This window comes from Salmo trutta, chromosome 1 (genome assembly GCF_901001165.1).
Source record: "Salmo trutta chromosome 1, fSalTru1.1, whole genome shotgun sequence".
NCBI classification, from domain to species: Eukaryota; Metazoa; Chordata; class Actinopteri; order Salmoniformes; family Salmonidae; genus Salmo; species Salmo trutta.
Genome location: NC_042957.1, coordinates 71,378,664 through 71,405,969, shown reverse-complemented (window position 1 = coordinate 71,405,969; position 27,306 = coordinate 71,378,664). Strand labels below are relative to the sequence as shown.

General features: G+C 45.2%; 1 long non-coding RNA gene across 1 annotated transcript; it reads right to left on the bottom strand.

Annotated features, from left to right (window-relative positions):
- Positions 1 to 15,018: 15,018 nt before the first annotated feature.
- Positions 15,019 to 18,473, bottom strand: LOC115206883 (uncharacterized). The gene is made up of 2 exons (XR_003880867.1): positions 16,342 to 18,473; positions 15,019 to 16,263 (listed from the first exon to the last, which is right to left on the bottom strand). It is a non-coding gene; the product is annotated as an uncharacterized LOC115206883 (long non-coding RNA).
- Between the last annotated feature and the right edge of the window lie 8,833 nt (positions 18,474 to 27,306).

The window sequence follows — 27,306 nt, the reverse complement described above, 5'->3', positions numbered from 1 at the left end:
GAGAGTGGGAGAGATGGAGAGGAGGGATGGAGAAATGAGAGAGAGATAGCAGAGAGAGTGGGAGAGATGGAGAGGAGGGATGGAGAAATGAGAGAGAGATAGCAGAGAGAGTGGGAGAGATGGAGAGGAGGGATGGAGAAATGAGAGAGAGATAGCAGAGAGAGTGGGAGAGATGGAGAGGAGGGATGGAGAAATGAGAGAGAGATAGCAGAGAGAGTGGGAGAGATGGAGAGGAGGGATGGAGAAATGAGAGAGAGATAGCAGAGAGAGTGGGAGAGATGGAGAGGAGGGATGGAGAAATGAGAGAAAGAGCAGCAGAGAGAGTGGGAGAGATGGAGAGAGGAAAGATGGACAGAGGCGAGATAAGGGGGAGAGAGGAGAGAGTCAAAGACAGAGTGACAGAAAGGAGAGGTGAGAGAGAAAGAGAGCTCTAATAAAAGCCATCAGGAAACAGGTGTCACTACATCACCTGCTGGGCAGAGGGAGGGAGAGGGGGAGGAAAGAAAGGTGGAATAGAGCATGGAGAAAGATTAAAGACTAATATCTGCAGTTCAGTGTCCATTTCAACCATGTTTCTGGAAATGTGAGTAAGCGATAGTAAGAACACAGTAACCACTGACATGACGCTCACTGACACACACACACAAGGTATTAGGCCTAGAGCAAGGAACACCACACAAAAGGTAGGCTACCTGACGAACAGCAACCCAATGAAACAACCCGACACCATTACGACAGCATGGAGAACCATTGTAAAGGGGTCATAAAAGATCCAGCCCGGTCTCAGTTTCACTTCCTCCACATTATATCGCTATGAAACACAGTGTGACTGGTTAGGAGAGAAGACACAAGGAAACAGTCACTGTGAGAAACAGACTCATGACTCAGAGACAGGCCACAGTGTAATGCCAGTGCATTTACTGGCTCTCTCTGTCTGCCAATGTGGCATTGATGAGGCAGCTTGTTTCCCCTGCTATAACTTAAGTCATTTAGCGGTCTAGCTATGGCTCCCCACCGCACACAAATTGGAGCCTTTGTTGGTTTTGCTTGAATGTTGTTTGCATCACTGGATGTTGCTTCACAATGCTTTGCTCCCTCACAAGTAAGAAAATCTATGTTTGGGAAACACTGACTCCAGTGACAGGCAGATCACCGGGTGCCATCGGACAGCATGGTGAAAGAGCTGCAGCGTGCAGTTCTGGCCTGCAGGGGGAGTGTCAGGAAAAGAGCTGCACTGACAGCTATGCCAGTCTGATTTTCCTCCCATGTCATCTCCACAGAGCCCAGAGTAATGCTGCTGGCAGGCTGCAGCCACTACAAACACCTCATCATAGGAGGACCAGATACACTGTGAGAGAAGACTAGGCTATTGTCCACCTACACGGTTATGACTGCCACCGTGGTGATATAAGATTGCAGTTATATCATCATATCACTGAAATAGGACACAGACACGCACGTCTATGTTGTTGCGCAGCATTAGGAGCCCGGGGAGGATTGATGATGGTGCAGTAAGCTGGAAATTCAGGGCCACATACACTAAGCTCTGTTTTCATTCAGTCTGGCGTGGGCGCGGCTTAACACACTGGGATGAATGGGATCTAATGGAGGGGGGCGGGGTCTAATAGTGGCAGGCGCAGGAGAATCACATTCAGACTGGAGCCTGATAACACAGACAGGCTAGTCAGGGCCCTCCAACCCTGTTCCTGGAGAGCTACCCTCCTGTAGGTTTTAACTCCAACCCTGTTCCTGGAGAGCTACCCTCCTGTAGGTTAACTCCAACCCTGTTCCTGGAGAGCTACCCTCCTGTAGGTTTTAACTCCAACCCTGTTCCTGGAACAGGGTTGGAGTTAAAACCTACTGGACTGTAACTCTCCAGGAACAGGGTTGGAGTTAAAACCTACTGGACTGTAGCTCTCCAGGAACAGGGTTGGAGTTAAAATCTACTGGACTGTAGCTCTCCAGGAACAGGGTTGGAGTTAAAACCTACTGGACTGTAACTCTCCAGGAACAGGGTTGGAGTTAAAACCTACTGGACTGTAGCTCTCCAGGAACAGGGTTGGAGTTAAAACCTACTGGACTGTAGCTCTCCAGGAACAGGGTTGGAGTTAAAACCTACTGGACTGTAACTCTCCAGGAACAGGGTTGGAGTTAAAACCTACTGGACTGTAGCTCTCCAGGAACAGGGTTGGAGTTAAAACCTACTGGACTGTAGCTCTCCAGGAACAGGGTTGGAGTTAAAACCTACTGGACTGTAGCTCTCCAGGAACAGGGTTGGAGTTAAAACCTACTGGACTGTATCTCTCCAGGAACAGGGTTGGAGTTAAAACCTACTGGACTGTAGCTCTCCAGGAACAGGGTTGGAGTTAAAACCTACTGGACTGTAGCTCTCCAGGAACAGGGTTGGAGTTAAAACCTACTGGACTGTAGCTCTCCAGGAACAGGGTTGGAGTTAAAACCTACTGGACTGTAACTCTCCAGGAACAGGGTTGGAGTTAAAACCTACTGGACTGTAGCTCTCCAGGAACAGGGTTGGAGTTACAACCTACTGGACTGTAGCTCTCCAGGAACAGGGTTGGAGTTAAAACCTACTGGACTGTAGCTCTCCAGGAACAGGGTTGGAGTTAAAACCTACTGGACTGTAACTCTCCAGGAACAGGGTGGAGTTAAAACCTACTGGACTGTAGCTCTCCAGGAACAGGGTTGGAGTTAAAACCTACTGGACTGTAGCTCTCCAGGAACAGGGTTGGAGTTAAAACCTACTGGACTGTAACTCTCCAGGAACAGGGTTGGAGTTAAAACCTACTGGACTGTAGCTCTCCAGGAACAGGGTTGGAGTTAAAACCTACTGGACTGTAGCTCTCCAGGAACAGGGTTGGAGTTAAAACCTACTGGACTGTAACTCTCCAGGAACAGGGTTGGAGTTAAAACCTACTGGACTGTAGCTCTCCAGGAACAGGGTTGGAGTTAAAACCTACTGGACTGTAGCTCTCCAGGAACAGGGTTGGAGTTAAAACCTACTGGACTGTAGCTCTCCAGGAAACAGGGTTGGAGTTAAAACCTACTGGACTGTATCTCTCCAGGAACAGGGTTGGAGTTAAAACCTACTGGACTGTAGCTCTCCAGGAACAGGTTTGGAGTTAAAACCTACTGGACTGTAGCTCTCCAGGAACAGGGTTGGAGTTAAAACCTACTGGACTGTAGCTCTCCAGGAACAGGGTTGGAGTTAAAACCTACTGGACTGTAGCTCTCCAGGAACAGGGTTGGAGTTAAAACCTACTGGACTGTAACTCTCCAGGAACAGGGTTGGAGTTAAAACCTACTGGACTGTAGCTCTCCAGGAACAGGGTTGGAGTTACAACCTACTGGACTGTAGCTCTCCAGGAACAGGGTTGGAGTTAAAACCTACTGGACTGTAGCTCTCCAGGAACAGGGTTGGAGTTAAAACCTACTGGACTGTAGCTCTCCAGGAACAGGGTTGGAGTTAAAACCTACTGGACTGTAACTCTCCAGGAACAGGGTTGGAGTTAAAACCTACTGGACTGTAGCTCTCCAGGAACAGGGTTGGAGTTAAAACCTACTGGACTGTAGCTCTCCAGGAACAGGGTTGGAGTTAAAACCTACTGGACTGTAGCTCTCCAGGAACAGGGTTGGAGTTAAAACCTACTGGACTGTAGCTCTCCAGGAACAGGGTTGGAGTTAAAACCTACTGGACTGTAGCTCTCCAGGAACAGGGTTGGAGTTAAAACCTACTGGACTGTAGCTCTCCAGGAACAGGGTTGGAGTTAAAACCTACTGGACTGTAGCTCTCCAGGAACAGGGTTGGAGTTAAAACCTACTGGACTGTAACTCTCCAGGAACAGGGTTGGAGTTAAAACCTACTGGACTGTAGCTCTCCAGGAACAGGGTTGGAGAGCCCTGGGCTAGACACAGCCATTACCACCACACTCAATGACATGAGCAAGAGATGGAGAGTAGAATGAGGCTGAAAGGCAGACGTTAGATGTAGGCTTATATGAACGAGAGAGTGAGAAAGAAGCAGAAAGATGAGAGAAAAAGAGAGGAGAAAGAGAGAGAGGAAGGATGCAGGAAGTGTGATTGTGATCATAAGTAGACAGACAAGGCAGGCTAGTGCTCTAAAGACAGTCCCTCCTACACCTCATTATCATTAGCTCAAGAGTTTTACAGGTACTAGCAGAGGGAGCGTCTCTCACTGCATCTCTCCATTGGTTCCAGGCCCAGGGAGAGACAGACAGACAGGCAGGCGGGGCAGGGGGAGACAGGCGGGGCAGGGGGAGACAGGCGGAGACAGACAGGCAGGCGGGGCAAGGGGATACAGGCAGGGCAAGGGGAGAGAGACAGGCGGGGCAGGGGGAGACAGGCTGGGCAGGGGGAGACAGACAGGCGGGGCAGGGGGAGGCAGACAGGCGGGGCAGGGGGAGGCAGGCGGGGCAAGGGGAGACAGGCGGGGGGGCAGGGGGAGACAGCAGGCGGGGCAGGCGAGGCAAAGGAAGAGAGAATGTTGGAAGAGGGGAGACAGGCGGGGCAAGGGGAGAGGGGGAGACAGGCGAGGCAAAGGAAGAGAGACTGTTGGGAGTGGGGGAGACAGGCGGGGCAGGGGGAGACAGGCGGGGCAGGGGGAGAGGGTGAGGCAGGCGGGGCAGGCGAGGCAAAGGAAGAGAGACTGTTGGAAGAGGGGAGACAGGCGGGGCAAGGGGAGAGAGACAGGCGGGGCAAGGGGAGAGAGACTGTTGGGAGAGGGGAGAGAGACTGTTGGGAGAGGGGAGAGAGACAGGCAGGGCAAGGGAAGAGACAGGCAGGGCAAGGGAAGAGACAGGCAGGGCAAGGGAAGAGACAGGCAGGGCAAGGGAAGAGACAGGCAGGGCAAGGGAAGAGACAGGCAGGGCAAGGGAAGAGACAGGCAGGGCAAAGAAAGAGACTGTTGGGAGAGAGGCAGGGCCCACAGCTAGTGAACAGGGGGGTAGAAGCAGACCATGAGAGCAGTGACTCACCACACTGTTTCACATGCAATAAGCCGCTCTGCCGGAGATGGACACACACACATGGGTGTGCATGTACACACACGCCATCATAAACAGACTCCCTGACACACACAACCTCACAGACATTTACTCTCGTGTCCTCTCCTCTGCGTTTCTATATTTAATAGTGGTGAGGTTGAGGAGGAAGAGGGGGTGGATGCTGATGCTCCAGTGCTGTTCTGACTGACCCCCTGAGGGTGCAAGCCAGGGCTGTGTCAGGTGACGTCTCCCCTCCTCGCTCTACTTTCCCCTTGACTGACTAACGCCTAGCCTGTCGGCCCCAGGCTCACTGAGCAGCACGAGACAGAGAAGCATCGTGGAAGACGTGTGGCATAGAATAACCATCTCTATACCATTCCACAGTACTACACCCCGACTACCGTCCAGTTCCTCTGCTGTCTGAACCTGCCACACACACACCTTACTGCCTTTAACAGGCCCCATGTAGACACACCTTCCAGCCAACCTCACCCTGTGGAAGCAGGAGAGACATGAAACAGAATGGTGAGTGTACCCACACTATGCAGCATGTTCTCTCTAAGCAGCAGCAGCATCATCATCACAGAGCTGAGCTGAGCTTGGAGACAAGCTGCTTTGATGCTACCACGATCAAATGGTGTTTGGTGATGTGCTGCTGTTCAGACGTGTGTATGTATGTGTGTATATATATGTGTGTGTGATGAAGGGTGTATATTCAGTATTCAGACGCCTTGTATTTCTTCACGTCATTGTGTTACAAAGTGGGATTAAAATAGATTTGTCATTTTTTGTCAACACACACACAATACTCTTATGTCAAAGTGGGAAAAAAATATCTGACAGTGACTATCAGTGACTGACTTAGCAAGAGGAAAACTGCTGCACAACCACATTCAGAAAGGTCACCTTGTGTATTATTCTATTCTAAGTCTGAACAGTAAGTGGAGGTCTTGACTGAGTTCGTACAAAAGGGTGGCCGCTCCCATCCCTGGTCTAGTTAAGAATGCTGCTCTACATTATGTATTAAAGCATCTAGACAAAGATACACGTGTACTTCTGAACTGAGCTTCAGGACAGGAATTAAACCGCTCAGGGATGTTACCACGAGGGCGGCAGGTAGCCTAGTGGTTAGAGCGTTGGACTAGTAACCGGAAGGTTGCAAGATCAAATCCCCAAGCTGACAAGGTCAAAATCTGTCGTTCTGCCCCAGAACAAGGCAGTTAACCCACCGTTCCTAGGCCATCAATGAAAATAAGAATGTGTTCTTAACTGACTTGCCTGGTTAAATAAAGGTAAATAAAAAATAAGTGAGGCCATTGGGGATTTTAAAACAGCGTTCAATGGCTGTGATGGGAGAAAACTGATGGATCAACAACACAATAATGACCTAAATGACAGTGAAAAGAAGAACACAAATATACTAAATAATATAACAAAACATGCATCTTGTATGCAATAAAGCACTTAATACTGCAAAAAACATGATAAATGAATACAATTTTTGGCCTAAATGCAAAGCCAACACATCACTGAAGAGACAAACTGCCTCCTTACTGTCAAGCATGGGGGTGGCTGCATCATGGTATACAGTTGAAGTCGGAAGTTTACATACACTTAGGTTGGAACACTTAGCTTGTGGAAGGCTACCCGAAACGTTTGACCCAAGTTAAACAATTTAAAGTCAATGCTACCAATAAAGTGGTGATCCTAACTGACCTAAAACAGGGAATATTTACTAGGATTAAATGTCAGGAATTGTGAAATACGGAGTTTAAATGTATTTGGCTACGGTGTATATAAACTTCCGACTTCAACTGTAGGTATCCTTGACATCGGCAAATACTGGGACGTTTTTCAGGACAAAAAGAAATGGATAGGGCTAAACACAAGCAAAATCCTAGAGCAAAACCTGCCTTAGTCTGCTTTAAACCAGACACTGGTAGAGGAATTCACCTTTCAGCAGGGAAATAACCTAAAACACAAGGCCACATATTAGAGGTCGATCGATTATGATTTTTCAACGCCGAAACCGATTATTGGAGGACCAAAAAAAAAAATCGATACCGATTAATCTGCCGATTTTTAAAATGTATTTGTAATAATGACAATTACAACAAACTGAATGAACACGTAATGCACCAATTTGTAAGTCGCTCTGGATAAGAGCGTCTGCTAAATGCCGTAAATGTAAATGTAAACACTTATTTTAACTTAATATAATACATCAATAAAATCAATTTAGCCTCAAATAAATAATGAAACATGTTCAATTTGGTTTAAATAATGCAAAAACACAGTGTTGGAGAAGAAAGTAAAAGTGCACTATGTGCCATGTAAAAAAGCTAACGTTTAAGTTCCTTGCTCAGAACATGAGAACATATGAAAGCTGGTGGTTCCTTTTAACACGAGTCTTCAATATTCCCAGGTAAGAAGTTTTAGGTTGTAGTTATTATAGGAATTATAGGACTATTTCTCTCTATACGATTTGTATTTCATATACCTTTGACTATTGGATGTTCTTATAGGCACTTTAGTATTGCCAGTGTAACAGTATAGCTTCCGTCCCTCTCCTCGCTCCTACCTGGGCTCAAACCAGGAACACATCGACAACAGCCACCCTCGAAGCAGCGTTACCCATGTAGAGCAAGGGGAACAACTACTGTTTGAAATGCTATTAGCGCGCACCCGCTAACTAGGTAGCCATTTCACATCGGTTACACCAGCCTAATCACGGGAGTTGATAGGCTTGAAGTCATAAACAGCACAATGCTTGAAGCATTGCGAAGGGCTGCTGGCAAACGCACAAAAGTGCTTTTTGAATGAATGCTTACGAGCCTGCTGGTGCCTACCATCGCTCAGTCAGACTGCTCTATCAAATCATAGACTTAATTCTAACATAATAACACACTGAAATACGAGCCTTTGGTCATTAAAATGGTCGAATCCGAAAACTATCATTTTGAAAACGAAATGTTTATTCTTTCAGTGAAATACGGAACCGTTCCGTATTTTATCTAACGGATGGCATCCCTAAGTCTAAATATTGCTGTTATATTGTACAACCTTCAATGTTATGTCATAATTATGTACAAATTCTGGCAAATTAATTACGGCCTTTGTTAGGAATAAATGGACTACACACAGTTCGCAATGAGCCAGGCAGCCCAACTGCTGCATATACCCTGACTGCTTGCACGGAACGCAAGAGAAGTGACACAATTTCCCTAGTTATAAGAAATTCATGTTAGCAGGCAATATTAACTAAATAGAATATGTTTTCGTTTCAGGCTCCTCCATCTCTACTAACTGAAACTAATTGTATGGATTTTTTTCCTAATAATAATGTAAAATTAACATCTGTACAGAAAGACTCATGTGAAGGCCAAATTACAGAGGAGGAACTGTTTGATGCAATTGGGGCCTTTAAGGATGGGAAAACTCCAGGGCTGGATGGGATACCAGTGGAAGTATACAAAACTTGTTTTGATATACTCAAAGGACCATTATTAGCATGTTTTAACCACTCCTATATAAATGGTAGATTATCAGACACGCAACAAGAAGGTCCGATATTATTACTGAAACAGGACCCAAATGGTACAGTGGGGGAAAAGAGTATTTGATCCCCTGCTGATTTTGTACGTTTGCCCACTGACAAAGAAAGGATCCGTCTATAATTTTAATGGTAGGATTATTTGAACAGTGAGAGACAGAATAACAAAGAAATCCAGAAAAACGCATGTCAAAAATGTTATAAATTGATTTGCATTTTAATCAGGGAAATAAGTATTTGACCCCCTCTCAATCAGAAAGATTTATGGCTCCCAGGTGTCTTTTATACAGGTAACGAGCTGAGATTAGGAGCACACTCTTAAAGGGAGTGCTCCTAACCACAGCTTGTTATCTGTAAAAAAGACACCTGTCCACAGAAGCAATCAATCAATCAGACTCCAAACTCTCCACCATGGCCAAGACCAAAGAGCTCTCCAAGGATGTCAGGGACAAGATTGTAGACCTACACAAGGCTGGAATGGGCAACAAGACCATCGCCAAGCAGCTTGGTGAGAAGGTGACAACATTTGGTGCGATTATTTGCAAATGGAAGAAACACAAATGAACTGTCAATATCCCTCGGCCTGGGGCTCCATGCAAGATCTCACCTAGTGGAGTTACAATGATCATGAGAATGGTGAGGAATCAGCCCAGAACTACACGGGAGGATCTTGTCAATGATCTCAAGGCAGCTGGGACCATAGTCACCAAGAAAACAATTGGTAACACACTACGCCGTGAAGGACTGAAATCCTGCAGCGCCCGCAACGTCCCCCTGCTCAAGAATACATATACATGCCCGTCTGAATTTTGCCAATGAACATCTGAATGACTCAGAGGACAACTGGTGAACGTGTTGTGGTCAGATGAGACCAAAATGGAGCTCTTTGACAGAACTCAACTCGCTGTGTTTGGAGGAGGAGGAATGCTGCCTATGACCCCAAGAACACCATCTCCACCGTCAAACATGGAGGTGGAAACATTATGCTTTGGGGGTGTTTTTCTGCTAAGGAGACAGGACAACTTCACCACATCAAAGGGACGATGGACGGGGCCATGTACAAATCTTGGGTGAGAACCTCCTTCCTTCAGCCAGGGCATTGAAAATGGGTCGTGGATGGGTATTCCAGCATGACAATGACCCAAAACACACGGCCGAGGCAACAAAGGAGTGGCTCACGAAGAAGCACATTAAGGTCCTGGAGTGGCCTAGCCAGTCTCCAGACCTTAATCCCATAGAAAATCTGTGGAGGGAGCTGAAGGTTCGAGTTGCCAAACGTCAGCCTCGAAACCTTGGAGAACATCTGCAAAGAGGAGTGGGACAAAATCCCTCCTGAGATGTGTGCAAACCTGGTGGCCAACTACAAGAAACGTCTGACCTCTGATTGCCAACAAGGGTTTTGCCACCAAGTACTAAGTCATGTTTTGCAGAGGGGTCAAATACTTATTTCCCTCATTAAAATGCAAATAATTTTATATATCTTTTTATATGCGTTTTTCTGGATTTTCTTTGTTGTTATTCTGTCTCTCACGGTTCAAATAAACCTACTATTAAAATTATAGACTGATCATTTCTTTGTAAGTGGGCAACGTACAAAATCAGCAGGGGATCAAATACTTTTTCCCCCACCGTATATATAAAAATCCAGTCCATTTAAAAAAATTGGAGCCCTCTTACACTTCAGTGTTGTGATGCAAAAATCCTAGCAAATGGTTGGCGCATTGAATTAAAAAAAAGTATTGTCAGATATTATTCATCCTAATCAGACAGGTTTTTTTACATGGACGATACATTGGAGATAATATAAGACAAGTACTGGAAACAATAGAATACTATGAAATATCGGGGACACCAGGCCTGGTTTTCATAGCTGATTTTGAAAAGGCTTTTGATAAAGTACGACTGGAGTTTATATATAAATGCCAAGAATATTACAATTTTGGGAATCTCTTATAAAATGGGTTAAAGTTATGTATAGTAACCCTAGGTGTAAAATAGTAAATAATGGCTGCATCTCTGAAAGTTTTAAACAATCTAGAGGAGTAAAACAAGGTTGTCCACTATCGGCATATTTATTTATTATTGCCATTAAAATGTTAGCTGTTAAGATTAGATCAAACAATAATATTAAGGGACTAGAAATCCGTGGCTTAAAAATGAAGGTGTCATTGTACGCCGATGATTCATGGTTTCTTTTAAAAACCACAATTAGAGTCTCTCCACGGCCTCATAGAGGATCTAGATACTTTTGCTATCCTCTCTGGATTAAAACCAAATAAATGTTAAGTGTACTATATTACGTATTGGATCAATAGAAAATGCTAATTTTACATTACCATGTAGTTTACCAATTAAATGGTCTGACAGAGATGTGGACATACTCGGTATACAAATCTCAAAAGAAAGAAATTCTCACTCCAATACATTTTTATAGAAAGTTAGCAAAAATAGATAAGATCTTGCTACCATGGAAAGGAAAATACCTGTCTATTTGTGGAAAAATCACCCTGATTAACTCTTTAGTCATATCACAGTTTACCTATTTGCTTATGTTTTTGCCTACACCTAGTGACCTGCATTTTAAATTATATGAACAAAAAAATATTCAATTTTATTTGGAACGGCAAACCAGATAAAATTAAAAGGGCCTATTTATATAACGATTATGAATTCGGAGGGCAGAAATGATTAAATATTAAAGCATTAGACCTCTCAATAAAGGCATCAGTCATACCAAAGTTATACTTAAATCCAAACTGGTTTTGTAGTAAATTGGTACGAATGTCTCATATGTTCAAGAAGGGCATTTTTCCATTTATTCAGATTACACCTGCCCACTTTCAGTTGTTTGAAAAGGAAATAATCTCCAAAATATCTTTATTTTTTAAACAAGCCTTAGAAAGTTGGTTGCAATTTCAGTTTAATCCACCTGAAAAGACAGAACAAATAATACAACAAATATTGTGGTTAAATTCAAATATAGTAATTGATTAAAAAAACAATTTTTCCAATACATTTTTTAAAAATGTATAGTGTTAGTGAATGATATTATAAATAGGACTGGTGGAGTGATGTCACACATGCAGCTAACACAGACATATGGAAATGTCTGCTCTACCCAAAATTACAACCTATTAATTGCAGCATTACCACAAAAATGGAAGAGGCAAGTAGAAGGGGAAAAAGTAAGGAACTTGTATGTCGACCCTGTATTAAAGAATATAAATGGTTAAAGAAAAGTGTGATAAATAAAAAAAAACATACAAATTTCATTTAAGGACCAAAAAACTGACAGCTGTGCCATATAAATTGCAAAATAGTTGGGAAGAGATTTTCGATGTACCCATTCCCTGGCACATGGTTTATGAATTGATACGCAAAACGCCGGATTCAAAACTTCGAATTTTTCCATTTAAATTACTATACAAAATTCTTGCAACTAATAGAATGTTATATATATGGGGGATACAATCTTCCCAGCTCTGCAGATTCTGCTGTGAGGAGGCAGTGTCATTAGATCATTTATTTTGGTATGTCCATATGTAGCTTGTTTTTGGTCACAGGTCCAGGAATGGCTGAAGAATTACAACATTTGCCTAGAACTAACGCTGCAGATAGCAATACTGGGTGATTTGAAAAGCCATAGTCTATCAATCAATAATAGAATAATAATTTTAGTAAAAATGTTTATTTTTAATTTACAATCTGTAGAAGCTATGAGAATAGAAAGGTTCAATTGTTTTGTGAAGCATCACAGCACAGTTGAAAAATATATGGCAAATAGAAATCCGAAATGGATGATGTTGAGAGATAGATGGGAGAGGTTGAATGGAGCTGAAGGGTGGGACTAATAACAAGATAAACAATGTAAAACATACGAGGTCTGTAAAATGTATATAGGTTCAGAACTTTTGTGATATAGCACAGTTACAAATAGAAATCAAACTGGATGGACATAAGAAATACATTACATTTACATTTAAGTCATTTAGCAGACGCTCTTATCCAGAGCGACTTACAAATTGGTGCATTCACCTTATGATATCCAGTGGAACAACCACTTTACAATAGTGCATCTAAATCTTTTAAGAGGGGGGGGGGTTAGAAGGATTACTTTATCCTATCCTAGGTATTCCTTAAACAGGTGGGGTTTCAGGTGTCTCCAGGAGGGGGTGATTGACTCCGCTGTCCTGGCGTCGTGAGGGAGCTTGTTCCACCATTGGGGTGCCAGAGCAGCGAACAGTTTTGACTGGGCTGAGCGGGAACTGTGCTTCCTCAGAGGTAGGGAGGCGAGCAGGCCAGAGGTGGATGAACGCAGTGCCCTTGTTTGGGTGTAGGGCCTGATCAGAGCCTGAAGGTACGGAGGTGCCGTTCCCCTCACAGCTCCGTAGGCAAGCACCATGGTCTTGTAGCTGATGCGAGCTTCAACTGGAAGCTGTGGAGAGAGCGGAGGAGCGGGGTGACGTGAGAGAACTTGGGAAGGTTGAACACCAGACGGGCTGCGGCGTTCTGGATGAGTTGTAGGGGTTTAATGGCACAGGCAGGGAGCCCAGCCAACAGCGAGTTGCAGTAATCCAGACAGGAGATGACAAGTGCCTGGATTAGGACCTGCGCCGCTTCCTGTGTGAGGCAGGGTCGTACTCTGCGAAGGTTGTAGAGCATGAACCTACAGGATCGGGTCACCGCCTTGATGTTAGCGGAGAACGACAGGGTGTTGTCCAGGGTCACGCCAAGGTTCTTAGCACTCTGGGAGGAGGACACAATGGAATTGTCAACCGTGATGGCGAGATCACGGAGGAAGGACTAAAAACAAACCAAAAATAACTATTGTAAAATAGACTGTGTCTGAAAAAGTGTGTATAAGATGAATAAATTGAAGGTAAAAGCCGAAGTGTTTATTAGTTTACTCCAATTGGGGGATCGGTGGTAGGGTTTGCGGGGAATAATAATAAAGGTATATTCTTTAAAAAAGTATGTATGTCTATATAGGTATGTGTATGTATATATATGTGTATACGTATGCATGAGTGTATGGATATATATATTTACCCAAAAAATATATGGGGGATATGAAATGATGCAGACAATTAGATTGATGGAAGCAATATTCTTTCCGCAATATTAAGCTGATCCACCCCTAAAAAAATATATATATAATAAATAAAAAAATTACCTAAATATGCAGGTTTAAAAATATATACTTGTGTATTGATTTTAAAGAAAGGCATTGATGTTTATGGTTAGGTACATTGGTGCAACAACAGTGCTTTTTTCGCAAATGCGCTTGTTAAATCATCACCCATTTGTCGAAGTAGGCTGTGATTCAATGAGAAATTAACAGGCACCGCATCGATTATATGCAACGCAGGACACGCTAGATAAACTAGTAATAATCATCAACCATGTGTAGTTAACTAGTGATTATGTTAAGATTGATTGTTTTTAAGATACGTTTAATGCTAGCTAGCAACTTACCTTGGCTTCTTGCTGCCCTCGCGTAACAGGTAGTCAGCCTGACACGCAGGCTCCTTGTGGAGTGCAATGTAAGGCAGATGGTTAGAGCGTTGGACTAGAAACCAGAAGGTTGCAAAAACGAATCCCCGAGCTGACAAGGTAAAAATCTGTCGTTCTGCCCCTGAACAAGGCAGTTAACCCACCGTTCCTAGGCCGTCATTGAAAATAAGAATGTGTTCTTAACTGACTTGCCTAGTTAAATAAAATAAAAAATAATAATAATTGGCAAATCAGTGTCCAAAAATATCGATTACCAATTGTTATGAAAACGTGAAATCGTCCCTAATTAATCGGCCATTCCGATTAATCGGTCGACCTCTACCACATATACACTGGAGTTGATTACCAAGAAGACAGTGAATGTTCCGGAGTGACCAATTTACGGTTGACTTCAATCTGATTGAAATACTATAGCAAGACTTGAACATTGCTGTCTACCCATGATCCCCAACATCTTGACAAAGCTTGAAGAATTATGAAAATAATAGTCAAATATTGCACAATCCAGGGGTTTAAAGCTAAACACTAAAGTTGAATCCAACATGTATGGACTCAGGGAGCTGAATACTGATGCAACTACATTTTATTTATTGAATTTGTATGATTCTTAAAATTAAAAACAAAAATAAGTTTCCACTTTGAGAGAGTATTTTGTGTAGATTGTTTACAAAAAAATGACTTAAGTATGGGATAAACACTGACATTCTGCACATTACCTTGGAAATAATGGACGACGCAGGGCAACCATGTGGAGCAAAGTACCTTTGCGGAGTAAATTCTTTTCCAAGGTAATGCACAGAACGTAGGCCTTTATCCTGCTTATATCACAGTTGCCAAAGAAAACAATATGAAAGCACACATTTACCAGTATAATCAAATGTGTACTCTCTCATCGTTTGGTTGCTAGAGACACTACCCAGTTCTTCTTTCTTTATGTTTTGTTGCCATGCTTCACACACTGGTGTAACTCTGCCTTAGAGAGCTGTCGTCTCATTAAAGAGGATAGACATCATGTTGTGCTCTCTATGAACCAGATCAGTGGTGTAGAGCCCAGATCATAGATCAGAGGGCAAAGCCTCAGAGAGAGGCAGCCAGCACCATCATGATCATTACCCAGACACACTTACTACTGGTGTACAGGCATTAACTCACACACACCGAAGAGCACAGAAACTCACTAGAATAGGCCAAGATCATGCACTGCATCCCTCTACACACATAGGCCTAACAAGTGAACACACAGATTAGGTCTACCATGGTCTAGCTAACTAGCCTCTCCATTATACACACACCTATACTGTCTGTCTACTACTGCCCAATCTAGCCTCTCCATAATACACACACCTATACTGTCTGTCTACTACTGCCCAATCTAGCCTCTCCATTATACACACACCTATACTGTCTGTCTACTACTGCCCAATCTAGCCTCTCCATTATACACACACCTATACTGTCTGTCTACTACTGCCCAATCTAGCCTCTCCATAATACACACACCTATACTGTCTGTCTACTACTGCCCAATCTAGCCTCTCCATAATACACACACCTATACTGTCTGTCTACTACTGCCCAATCTAGCCTCTCCATTATACACACACCTATACTGTCTGTCTACTACTGCCCAATCTAGCCTCTCCATTATACACACACCTATACTGTCTGTCTACTACTGCCCAATCTAGCCTCTCCATTATACACACACCTATACTGTCTGTCTACTACTGCCCAATCTAGCCTCTCCATTATACACACACCTATACTGTCTGTCTACTACTGCCCAATCTAGCCTCTCCATTATACACACACCTATACTGTCTGTCTACTACTGCCCAATCTAGCCTCTCCATAATACACACACCTATACTGTCTGTCTACTACTGCCCAATCTAGCCTCTCCATTATACACACACCTATACTGTCTGTCTACTACTGCCCCTGCTCTCTGCCCAATCTAGCCTCTCCATAATACACACACCTATACTGTCTGTCTACTACTGCCCAATCTAGCCTCTCCATTATACACACACCTATACTGTCTGTCTACTACTGCCCCTGCTCTCTGCCCAATCTAGCCTCTCCATAATACACACACCTATACTGTCTGTCTACTACTGCCCAATCTAGCCTCTCCATTATACACACACCTATACTGTCTGTCTACTACTGCCCCTGCTCTCTGCCCAATCTAGCCTCTCCATAATACACACACCTATACGGTCTGTCTACTACTGCCCCTGCTCTCTGCACAATCTAGCCTCTCCATTATACACACACCTATACGGTCTGTCTACTACTGCCCAATCTAGCCTCTCCATAATACACACACCTATACTGTCTGTCTACTACTGCCCAATCTAGCCTCTCCATTATACACACACCTATACTGTCTGTCTACTACTGCCCAATCTAGCCTCTCCATTATACACACACCTATACGGTCTGTCTACTACTGCCCAATCTAGCCTCTCCATTATACACACACCTATACGGTCTGTCTACTACTGCCCAATCTAGCCTCTCCATAATACACACACCTATATGGTCTGTCTACTACTGCCCCTGCTCTCTGCACAATCTAGCCTCTCCATAATACACACACCTATACTGTCTGTCTACTACTGCCTCTGCTCTCTGCACAATCTAGCCTCTCCATAATACACACACCTATACTGTCTGTCTACTACTGCCTCTGCTCTCTGCACAATCTAGCCTCTCCATAATACACACACCTATATGGTCTGTCTACTACTGCCTCTGCTCTCTGCACAATCTAGCCTCTCTCTGTCTCTAGTCATGGTTGTTGATTGTTATTAGTGCAGCCGTGTTTATCTCGGTGTGTACACAGAGCACTGGAGGGTTTTTCTCCCCTCCCACACACACACACACACACACACACACACACACACACACACACACACACACACACACGATAAATGTAGGTTTGGGCTCTGGTCTGGTTTGATGGGCTTTCCCCTGCCTATTCCTGACTTTACCAGCTAACACAGAGGGCACATTAATCCTGTGTGTGCGTGTGTGTACTACAGATGGTGAATGGCCCTGCCTAGACGAACAAAGGAAGGACTGCATGGTCATCTGTCATGCCTCGGAGCCAACAGATGCCCAGCAGCAGAGTGTGAGAGTGGTCCCTCGGATTAGAATCACCAAGCCAATCAGAGAACAGAATCTCCTCGGTAGAATCCCCAAGGCACCAATCGGAAGGCCTGAAGCCCAGATGAGGTCTCTGAGGACATGTAAAATAATCCACCATCCATAGCTCAGTAGATCAGAGGAGTGACATATGATGACACCAAAATGCTTTTAAAGCAATAAAGTTAATGAAACCAGGAACTAAAAGGTTGCCTGCCTGCGTGTCGTGTGATGGAACAATGGGGAGTAAGCGTCCACAGTAAAAGTGATGGATGGGAGAGTTTTGGGCCTGTCCCCGCCCAGTGATTGACAGGTCATTAGCCAGATGGAGGCACTGGCTGGCTCAGAGACAACTGATTGTCTGGGTGCTTTGTGATATGGTGGGCAGATTCAAGACTCTGCCTCTGGTCAGCAGAGAGCGAGATAGAGAGAACATGGGCCAGACAGACAGACAGACAGACAGACGGACGAAGAGAGAGAGAAAGGGATGGGCAGGGGAACTAGTGTGTTTAATTGGACAGTTTTAAACGTAGCTTCAGTAGAGCATCAACAGAGGGGAGCCTGGTACCTCTTGAAAGATGCACGGACAAGGTTCACGGGACAGGAGATTGTCATTTTGGGTTACAACCAGCTGCTGGCTTGGTCTAGTGTGTGTATACAGTGTCTTATCCACTTGACCAGTGATGCCCTCGCCTATAAAGCACTGAGGTGATACACCAGCCCAGAGGCGATAGAGAAACGCACACTCACACAGAGTACATTTACAGAGCAAAGTGTCGTCCTGCACACAAATCTGACAGGACAGCACAATACAGCTAGAAGCAGCAGAATGTCAGGCTACAGGACAGTACATATCTAGAACAGGCTAAAGACAAGCCTGGAAGACAGGCTGGGTTAGGATGGTTAGAGGGGCCTATGGGAGGGGATCCTTGATCTGTGTGAAGATGGAAGGCCTTAGTTGTCCCTTTGTTTGGGCTGGATAGAGCAGCCAGCCAGCCAGCCACAGCCATGCTGACAGAAAGCTATGCCCCATCAGACAGCTCTTTGCCTAGGAGGGGAGTGTGGCTGGGTCTGGGAGGTATGGTGTGAGGGGAGAGAGAGGGAGGGAAGGCTTGGGTAGCGGCCAGAAACTAAGCCTGTCAGTTCACAACAACCCACACAGATAATCTGCCTGGACTCCGTTTGGGCGGGGTGAGTGAGATGTGGTGGGGACCCATCATAGATGGAGGGATCTGAGAGGGAGAGAGGGAACAAATGAGAGAAGAAAGTATGGGAGACGAGAGAAAATGAATGTGTCATCTTGACAGAAATACATTTACTCAGTCCCTCATCCTGTTCTCCACAGGCCACAACTGCTTTCTCTCTCCCTCTCTTACTTTATATTTCATCAAAGAATAAGACAAGTATGGGGTGGGTGAGGGGGGAAACTGTTCCTCTGATCATGCAAGAGGATTTATTGCATAAAAAAAAAAAATTAGACGTGCTCTGCCGCCTTTCGCTCGTCGTCGCAACCCTTTCTCCTAAAATCAAAGGAACCACTGACTTCCTGAAAGCTGCCAACACTGCCAACACACCTAACCCTAACCCTAACCCCCCCCCCCCTTTCTTGTCTTTCATTATGCCGTCTGCCATTTCCACTCATCTCAGGTTATTGGCTGTGGGTTAACATTTCAGGAAGATTCCCTAAAGTGGAAATGGTTCAGTGTTGCACTGTTTCTAGGCCTATCTGCTGATAGCCAAGTCATGTTCATTAGGCACCAAACGGATGAAAACGGACAGAAACAGGGATTACCGTTTTCAGAGGTTGCCTGTTTCTTTGCGGATCCTCACCCACCTGTCTATAATTTTTTTAACAGGGCCATGTTCATTACGGCACACAATGTAAAACATTTGATAATATTTTGCAAAAGGAAACAAAAATTAGCATCTCTTATTGGTCTAGTTCAGGTAGTCCCGCCCTGTCTGTTTTCTTCCGTTTGGTGTCCAATGAACATGACCCCCCTGATAAATATCAGTGAAACAGGTCTTGTTTTCACCGTCTATTTAGATGAAGATACATGGGAACATAAATAACCATGACCAGTGATGGGGAAATAACACAAATCAATAAAGTTACATATCACGATAGTATACAGATACTTTGACGAAGTATTGATTTGTACTTTAAATTTTTTTTATTGCTTGGTAGTGTTAGCTAGCGATAGTCGACTGTACTGGCGCCAAAACTGCAGTGTATTTCATCCTATAGCTTGTCCTCCATCTTTTATAATGGTAAACCAACATGTTTTCAGCGCTATTATTTCCCTGACTGATCAACTCATTTTCTCATGCCTCTCGTCTCTCTGCAGCAGACATAGTGAGCAATATGTTTGGAACATCAAAGCAATAAATATAGAATCGTGACAATCGCAATACATATAGCATCGGCACCAAAGTACCATGATGATATTGTATCGCGAGGTCCCTGGCAATTGCCAGCCCTAACCACGACCTTCATGAATATTCAGTCCCATCTCAGCCTCCTCCTGACCTTCATTAGCCATTCGTAAACTATCAATTCTAAATCCATCCATTGGTGGGTGAGGAACAGCAAAGAGCCAGACAGCCAACCACTGAAAGCAGGGGCAGGCTTCCACAATATGCTAGTTGACAGTTGTCCTCCACGCTCTTCATTTACTTTACCAGTAACTGTTTAAGTGGTAGAATTACTTCCAGACTGATGCAGTTAGATGCTGCAATCTTCTGGAAAACAACCTTCAATTATTAAGAGCGAAAACATTACTTAACAGTCTGATGCACACACTCAAAACACACACTTTGGGCTGTGGCATATATATACGCAAACAAACATGCATGTAGACACACACTGTGGCACAGACAGATGCGTATACACACTAAAAACACAGTCACAGAGAGTGAACAGAAAGAGTAAGGAACTATAGAAGACAGAGGAAATTAGAAAAACTGGAGAGCACCCAGTTCCTTCTTTAGCCAACTAAAAGTGGAAGTGCTTGTAACAATTTAGTAATACAAGGAAATACAGTACGGTTAGTACAGTACAAAGCCATCCAACCACAGTAGAATTCTGCCGGAAGGCACCATGGCATGGGCCAATCCAAAACAGGCCACTAACTGACAGACTTGCCAATCAAACGCCCCGGCTAAAGAAGGAAAGGAGAGAGACAGGGAGAGATGGAGAGAGATGGGGATGGGGCGAGAGAGATGGGGATGGGGCGAGAGAGATGGGGATGGGGCGAGAGAGATGGGGATGGGGCGAGAGAGATGGGGATGGGGCGAGAGAGATGGAGATGGGGCGAGAGAGATGGGGCGAGAGAGATGGGGCGAGAGAGATGGGGCGAGAGAGATGGGGCGAGAGAGATGGGGATGGGGCGAGAGAGATGGGGATGGGGCGAGAGAGATGGGGATGGGGCGAGAGAGATGGGGATGGGGCGAGAGAGATGGGGATGGGGCGAGAGAGATGGGGATGGGGCGAGAGAAATGGGGATGGGGCGAGAGAAATGGGGATGGGGCGAGAGAAATGGGGATGGGGCGAGAGAGATGGGGATGGGGCGAGAGAGATGGGGATGGGGCGAGAGAGATGGGGATGGGGCGAGAGAGATGGGGATGGGGCGAGAGAGTGGGGATGGGGGCGAGAGAGATGGGGATGGGGCGAGAGAGATGGGATGGGGTCGGAGAGATAGTGGGATGGGGCGAGAGAGATGGGGATGGGGCGAGAGAGATGGGGATGGGCGAGAGAGATGGGGATGGGGCGAGAGAGATGGGGATGGGGCGAGAGAGATGGGGATGGGGCGAGAGAGATGGGGATGGGGAGAGAGAGATGGGGAGAGAGAGATGGGGAGAGAGAGATGGGGATGGGGCGAGAGAGATGGGGATGGGGCGAGGCGAGATGGGGATGAGGCGAGAGAGATGGGGATGAGCGAGAGAGATGGGGATGAGGCGAGAGAGATGGGGATGAGCGAGAGAGATGGGGATGGGGCGAGAGATGGGGATGAGGCGAGAGAGATGGGGATGGGGCGAGAGAGATGGGGATGGGGCGAGAGAGATGGGGATGGGGCGAGAGAGATGGGGATGGGGATGGGGCGAGAGAGAGGGGGATGAGGCGAGAGAGATGGGGATGGGGCGAGAGAGATGGGGATGAGGCGAGAGAGATGGGGATGAGCGAGAGAGATGGGGATGGGGCGAGAGAGATGGGGATGGGGCGAGAGAGATGGGGATGAGGCGAGAGAGATGGGGATGAGGCGAGAGAGATGGGGATGAGCGAGAGAGATGGGGATGAGCGAGAGAGATGGGGATGAGCGAGAGAGATGGGGATGAGCGAGAGAGATGGGGATGAGCGAGAGAGATGGGGATGAGCGAGAGAGATGGGGATGAGCGAGAGAGATGGGGATGAGGCGAGAGAGATGGGGATGAGCGAGAGAGATGGGGATGGGCGAGAGAGATGGAGGGGAGGAGAGATGGGGATGGGCGAGAGATGGGGATGGGGCGAGAGAGATGGGATGGGGCGAGAGAGATGGGGCGAGAGAGATGGGGCGAGAGAGATGGGGCGAGAGAGATGGGGCGAGAGAGATGGGGCGAGAGAGATGGGGCGAGAGAGATGGGGCGAGAGAGATGGGGCGAGAGAGATGGGCGAGAGAGATGGGGCGAGAGAGATGGGGCGAGAGAGATGGGGCGAGAGAGATGGGGCGAGAGAGCTGGGGCGAGAGAGCTGGGGCGAGAGAGATGGGGATGGGGCGAGAGAGATGGGGATGGGGAGAGAGAGATGGGGAGAGAGAGATGGGGATGGGGCGAGAGAGATGGGGATGGGGCGAGAGCGAGATTGGGGATGAGGCGAGAGAGATGGGGATGAGCGAGAGAGATGGGGATGAGCGAGAGAGATGGGGATGAGGCGAGAGAGATGGGGATGAGCGAGAGAGATGGGGATGGGGCGAGAGAGATGGGGATGGGGCGAGAGAGATGGGGATGGGGCGAGAGAGATGGGGATGGGGCTAGAGAGATGGGGATGGGGCGAGAGAGATGGGATGGGGCGAGAGAGATGGGGATGAGGCGAGAGAGATGGGGATGAGGCGAGAGAGATGGGGATGAGCGAGAGAGATGGGGATGAGCGAGAGAGATGGGATGAGCGAGAGAGATGGGGATGGGGCGAGAGAGATGGGGATGGGGCGAGAGAGATGGGGATGAGGCGAGAGAGATGGGGATGAGCGAGAGAGATGGGGATGAGCGAGAGAGATGGGGATGAGCGAGAGAGATGGGGATGAGCGAGAGAGATGGGGATGAGCGAGAGAGATGGGGATGAGCGAGAGAGATGGGGATGAGCGAGAGAGATGGGGATGAGGCGAGAGAGATGGGGATGAGCGAGAGAGATGGGGATGAGCGAGAGAGATGGGGATGAGCGAGAGAGATGGGGATGTAGAGAGAGATGGGGATGTAGAGAGAGAAATAGGCCTAAAGAGAGAAGAGTGCGAGAGAGGACACAGAAGAATCAAAGAGAGAATGGATAGAAACAGAGGAGATCGACCAGGTAGACGTATAAAAAAAATGAAATATGTATTGTCACATACACCAGATAGGTACAGTGACGTGTTATTTTACAGTGTAGGCCATAGTAGGTCAAAACCCCTTGAGGAAATTAGGATTAAGTGCCTTGCTCAAGTGCAAATCTATTTTTCACCTTGTCGGGTCGGGTATTCGAACCTGCGACCTTTCGGTTACTGGCCCAACGCTCTAACCACTAGGCCACAGTCGTTTAGCTCTCATTAGCAAAGCCAAGGATGGAAGTGTTCCGTCTTTTTGTTTTTTCCTGCTCTTCTTCCCCTTATGACCAATCTTTTATGCATAGCTTAACTGGCTTTAAAATGTTCTGTCCACGGGGAATATACTGTGCCTGATTCTTTCTGAGGCACCACATGATGACACTGGGATCTAACAGACTGGGAACAGTGGTACAGTGTCTCTTTACCAAGAGGACACTAGTGGTCACAGTATCCATAGCCGTTCCTGTTCATCCGGCTCTGGGGAAGCAGATAAATGGCTTCATTGCCAAAATCTCAAATTATTCCTTTAACCTCTCTAGTACATGTGGGACGAACTCGTCCCACCTACGTAACAGCCACTGAAATCCAGTGGCGCGATTTTTGAATCGTTAGAAATGCTATAACTTCAATTTCTCAAACATATGACTATTTCACAGCTATTTAAAGACAAGAATCTCGTTAATCTAACCCCACTGTCCGATTTCAAAAAGGCTTTACAACAAAAGCAAAACATTAGATTATGTCAGCAGAGTACCCAGCCAGAAATAATCACACAGCCATTTTTCAAGCTAGCATATCATGTCACATAAACCCAAACCACAGCTAAATGCAGCACTAACCTTTTATAATCTTCATCAGATGACACACCTAGGACATTGTGTTATACAATACATGCATGTCTGTTCAATCAAGTTCATATTTATATCAAAAACCAGCTTTTTACATTAGCATGTGACGTTCAGAAAAAGCATAACCACCGCAAACTTCCGGTGAATTTACTAACAGTTTGCTAAATTACTCACGATAAACGTTCACAAAAAGCATAACAATTATTTTAAGAATTATAGATACATTACCCCTCTATGCACTCGATATGTCCGATTTTAAAATAGCTTTTCGGATGAAGCACATTTTGCAATAATCTAAGTACATAGCCCGGCATTACAGGGCTAGCTATTTAGACACCCACCCAGGTCAGCCTCCACCAAAATCACATTTCCTATAAGAAAGATGTTCTTACCTTGCTTGTTCTTCATCAGAATACACTGCCAGGACTTCTACTTCAATAACAAATGTTGGTTTGGTCCCAAATAATCCATCGTTATGTTCCAACAGCGACGTTTTGTTCGTGAGTTCTAGAATGCTTTTTCGCGGTGTCGCGCATGGCGCATTGGCGTGTCAAAAATGTCTAAATATTCCATTACCGTACTTCGAAGCATGTCAACCGCTGTTTAAAACCAATTTTTATGCCATTTATGTCATAGAGAAGTGTTAATATTCCGACCGGGAGTATGCATTGAGCCTAAACAGCCGAATAAAATTTCTCCTCAGAAGCGACTCATGCACGCGCATCATTGAAAGGTCCTCCGAGCATCCACTTACAAAAGGCGATAATATATTTCAACCTGAGGTTCCCTCGTAAACCTTCAGTTATTTCGCGGGCTCTGAGAGCCTATTGGAGCCCTGGGAATTGTCACGTTACAGCTAAGATCCTTACTTTTCAATAAAAAGAGGTAAGACGCACGACTCCTTGTCAGACAGGGTACTTCCTGCTTGAAACCTTGTCAGGTTTTTGCCTGCCATAGGAGTTCTGTTATACTCACAGACACCATTCAAACAGTTTTAGAAAATTCAGAGTGTTTTCTATCCAAACCTGAACAATAATATGCATATTCTAGCTTCTGAGTTGGTGTAGGAGGCCGTTAAAAATGGGAACATATTTTTTCCAAAATTCTCAATACTGCCCCCTATACCAAACAGGTTAATATGGAGATAATTCGTTTTTTTCCTGTATAGTGGTAATTTGGGGGATGGAAAATAAACAGGTAGAGAGCATACAAAAAAAAGAATGAACTACACTGAACAAAAATATAAGTGCAACAATTTCCAAAGATTTTACTGAGTTACAGTTCATAAGGAAATCTCAATTGAAATAAATAAATTAAGCACTAATCTATGGGTTTCACATAACTGGGAATACAGATATGCATCAGTTGGTCACATACCTTTTTTTAAGTTAAGGGCATGGATCAGAAAACATGTCAGTATCTGGTGTGACCACCATTTGCCTCATGAAGGGCGACATCTCCTTCACATAGAGTTGATCAGGCTGTTGATTGTGACCTGTGGAATGTTCCCCCACTCCTCTTTAATAGCTGTGCAAAGTTGCTGGATATTGGCGGGAAGTGGAACACGCCGTCGTACCTGTCGATCCAGAGCATCCCAAGCATTCTCAATGGGTGACATATCTGGTGAGTATGAAGGCCATGGAAGACCTTTTCTGCTTCCAGGAATTGTGTACAGATCCTTGCAACATGGGGCTGTGCATCATGCTGAAACATGAGGTGATGGCGGCAGATGAATGGCAGGACAAGGGGTCTCAGAATCTCGTCACGGTATCTCTGTGCATTCAAATTGCCATTGATAAAATTCAATTGTGTTTGTTGTCCATTGCTTATGCCTGCCCAATACCATAACCCCACTGCCACCATGGGGCACTCTGCTCACAACGTTGGCATCAGAAAACAGCTCGCCCACATGACGCCATTTGCCTGGTACAGTTGAAACCAGGATTCATTCATGAAGTGCACACTTCCCCAGTGGCCATCGAAGGTGAACATTTGCCCACTAAAGTCGGTTACGACACCGAACTGCTGTCAGGTGAAGACCCCGGTGAGGACAACGAGCATACAGATGAGCTTCACTGTGATGGTTTCTGACAGCTTGTGCAGAAATTATTCTGTTGTGCAAACAGTTTCATCAGAAGTCCAGGTGGCTGGTCTCAGATGATCCTGCAGATGCAAAAGCCAGATGTGGCGGTCCTGGGCTAGTGTGGTTACACATGGTCTGCGGTTGTCAGGCTGGTTGGACGTACTGCCAAATTCTCAAAAACATTGGATGCGGCTTATGGTAGAGAAATTAACATTCAATTCTCTGGCAACAGCTCTGGTGGACATTGCTGCAGTCAGCATGACAATTGCACACTACCTCAAAACATGAGACATCTGTGGCATTGTGTTGTGTGACAAAACTGCACATTTTAGAGTGGCCTTTTATTGCCCCAGCACAAGGGGCACCTGTGTAATGATCATGCTGTTTAATCAGCTTCTTGATATGCCACATGTGTCAAGTGGATGGAGTATCTTGGCAAAGGAGAAATGCTCACTAACAGGGATGTAAACAAACTTGTACACAAAGTTTGAGAGAAATAAGCAGTGTGTGTGTACAGTGGTTCTTCCTGTAAAAGTTGCGTCGTACTGCGCACACCTTGTGGGCTGCCGCAGAATTCTATGGCACGTTATTTAATTGTCAGCCATTGTTGCCATTAATGCTAATTAGTGCTAGTTTGACCACCAGAGGGCATCTTTGAGAAGCATTTGATAGTCTTCAATATTGGCTGTACTAGAAAATGTAAACCCTTTTTGTGTAAGAACGTAGTATATGGGATTGATTAAAATAAATTTGGCTGAATTAATTTGATTAATATTATGGTGTTTCTATTCCCCCAAAAAACTCAAGGTTTCCGTTAGGAAAATATGGCACTGTACAACCTGACGGTCAGGAGTAGGCTACAGTACTAAGAGCATAACATTTCCACACCCCAATTGTAGTGTAACCAATACCCAAACAGAGAAAATAAAATGAATTTTGAAAGAGTATTTTCCAATAAGCATAATCAGTGCTCTAACTCCCCCTGGCGCTGGTCTGGAGCAGTGACACAGTGATGCAGGGCACCGTACTAAACCACAAATTACCTCAAAGTCCCGCAGCATAACCTCCAAACTTTTAGTTGAGTAACCGCTGTATGGAACATTTCTGGGATCTTTTATTTCAGCTCATGAAACATGGGTCCAACACCTTACATGTTGCGTTTATATTTTTGTTCAGCGTATATATACATTTTTAAATAACACCATATTTGAGAACTAACAATCAAATAAAAGCTAGAAAGTCAGGGAGAATCGAGGGCAGATGGGCAGACGCCCATTCATTTTGTTATAATGTTTGAGCAGAGGTACAATAGCCATGGCAACATGCATAGAACTGCAGGACATGTTTTCTAAGCTCAAGGGTAAACTGTGTACAATTGCTTTACAACAGCAACATTTTCTCTATGCCACCAAGATACTTGTACAGCTTTCTACAGTTTACACTTCCACTTCCAATGAACTGTGGGGGTCAAAATACTCAAACTGTCCACCAAATCTATTCATTTCAAAAGTATTACATTCACCTAATAAGAGGTGATTTTATTTTTACGACACCATTCATACAAATCTAACTATAGCCTATA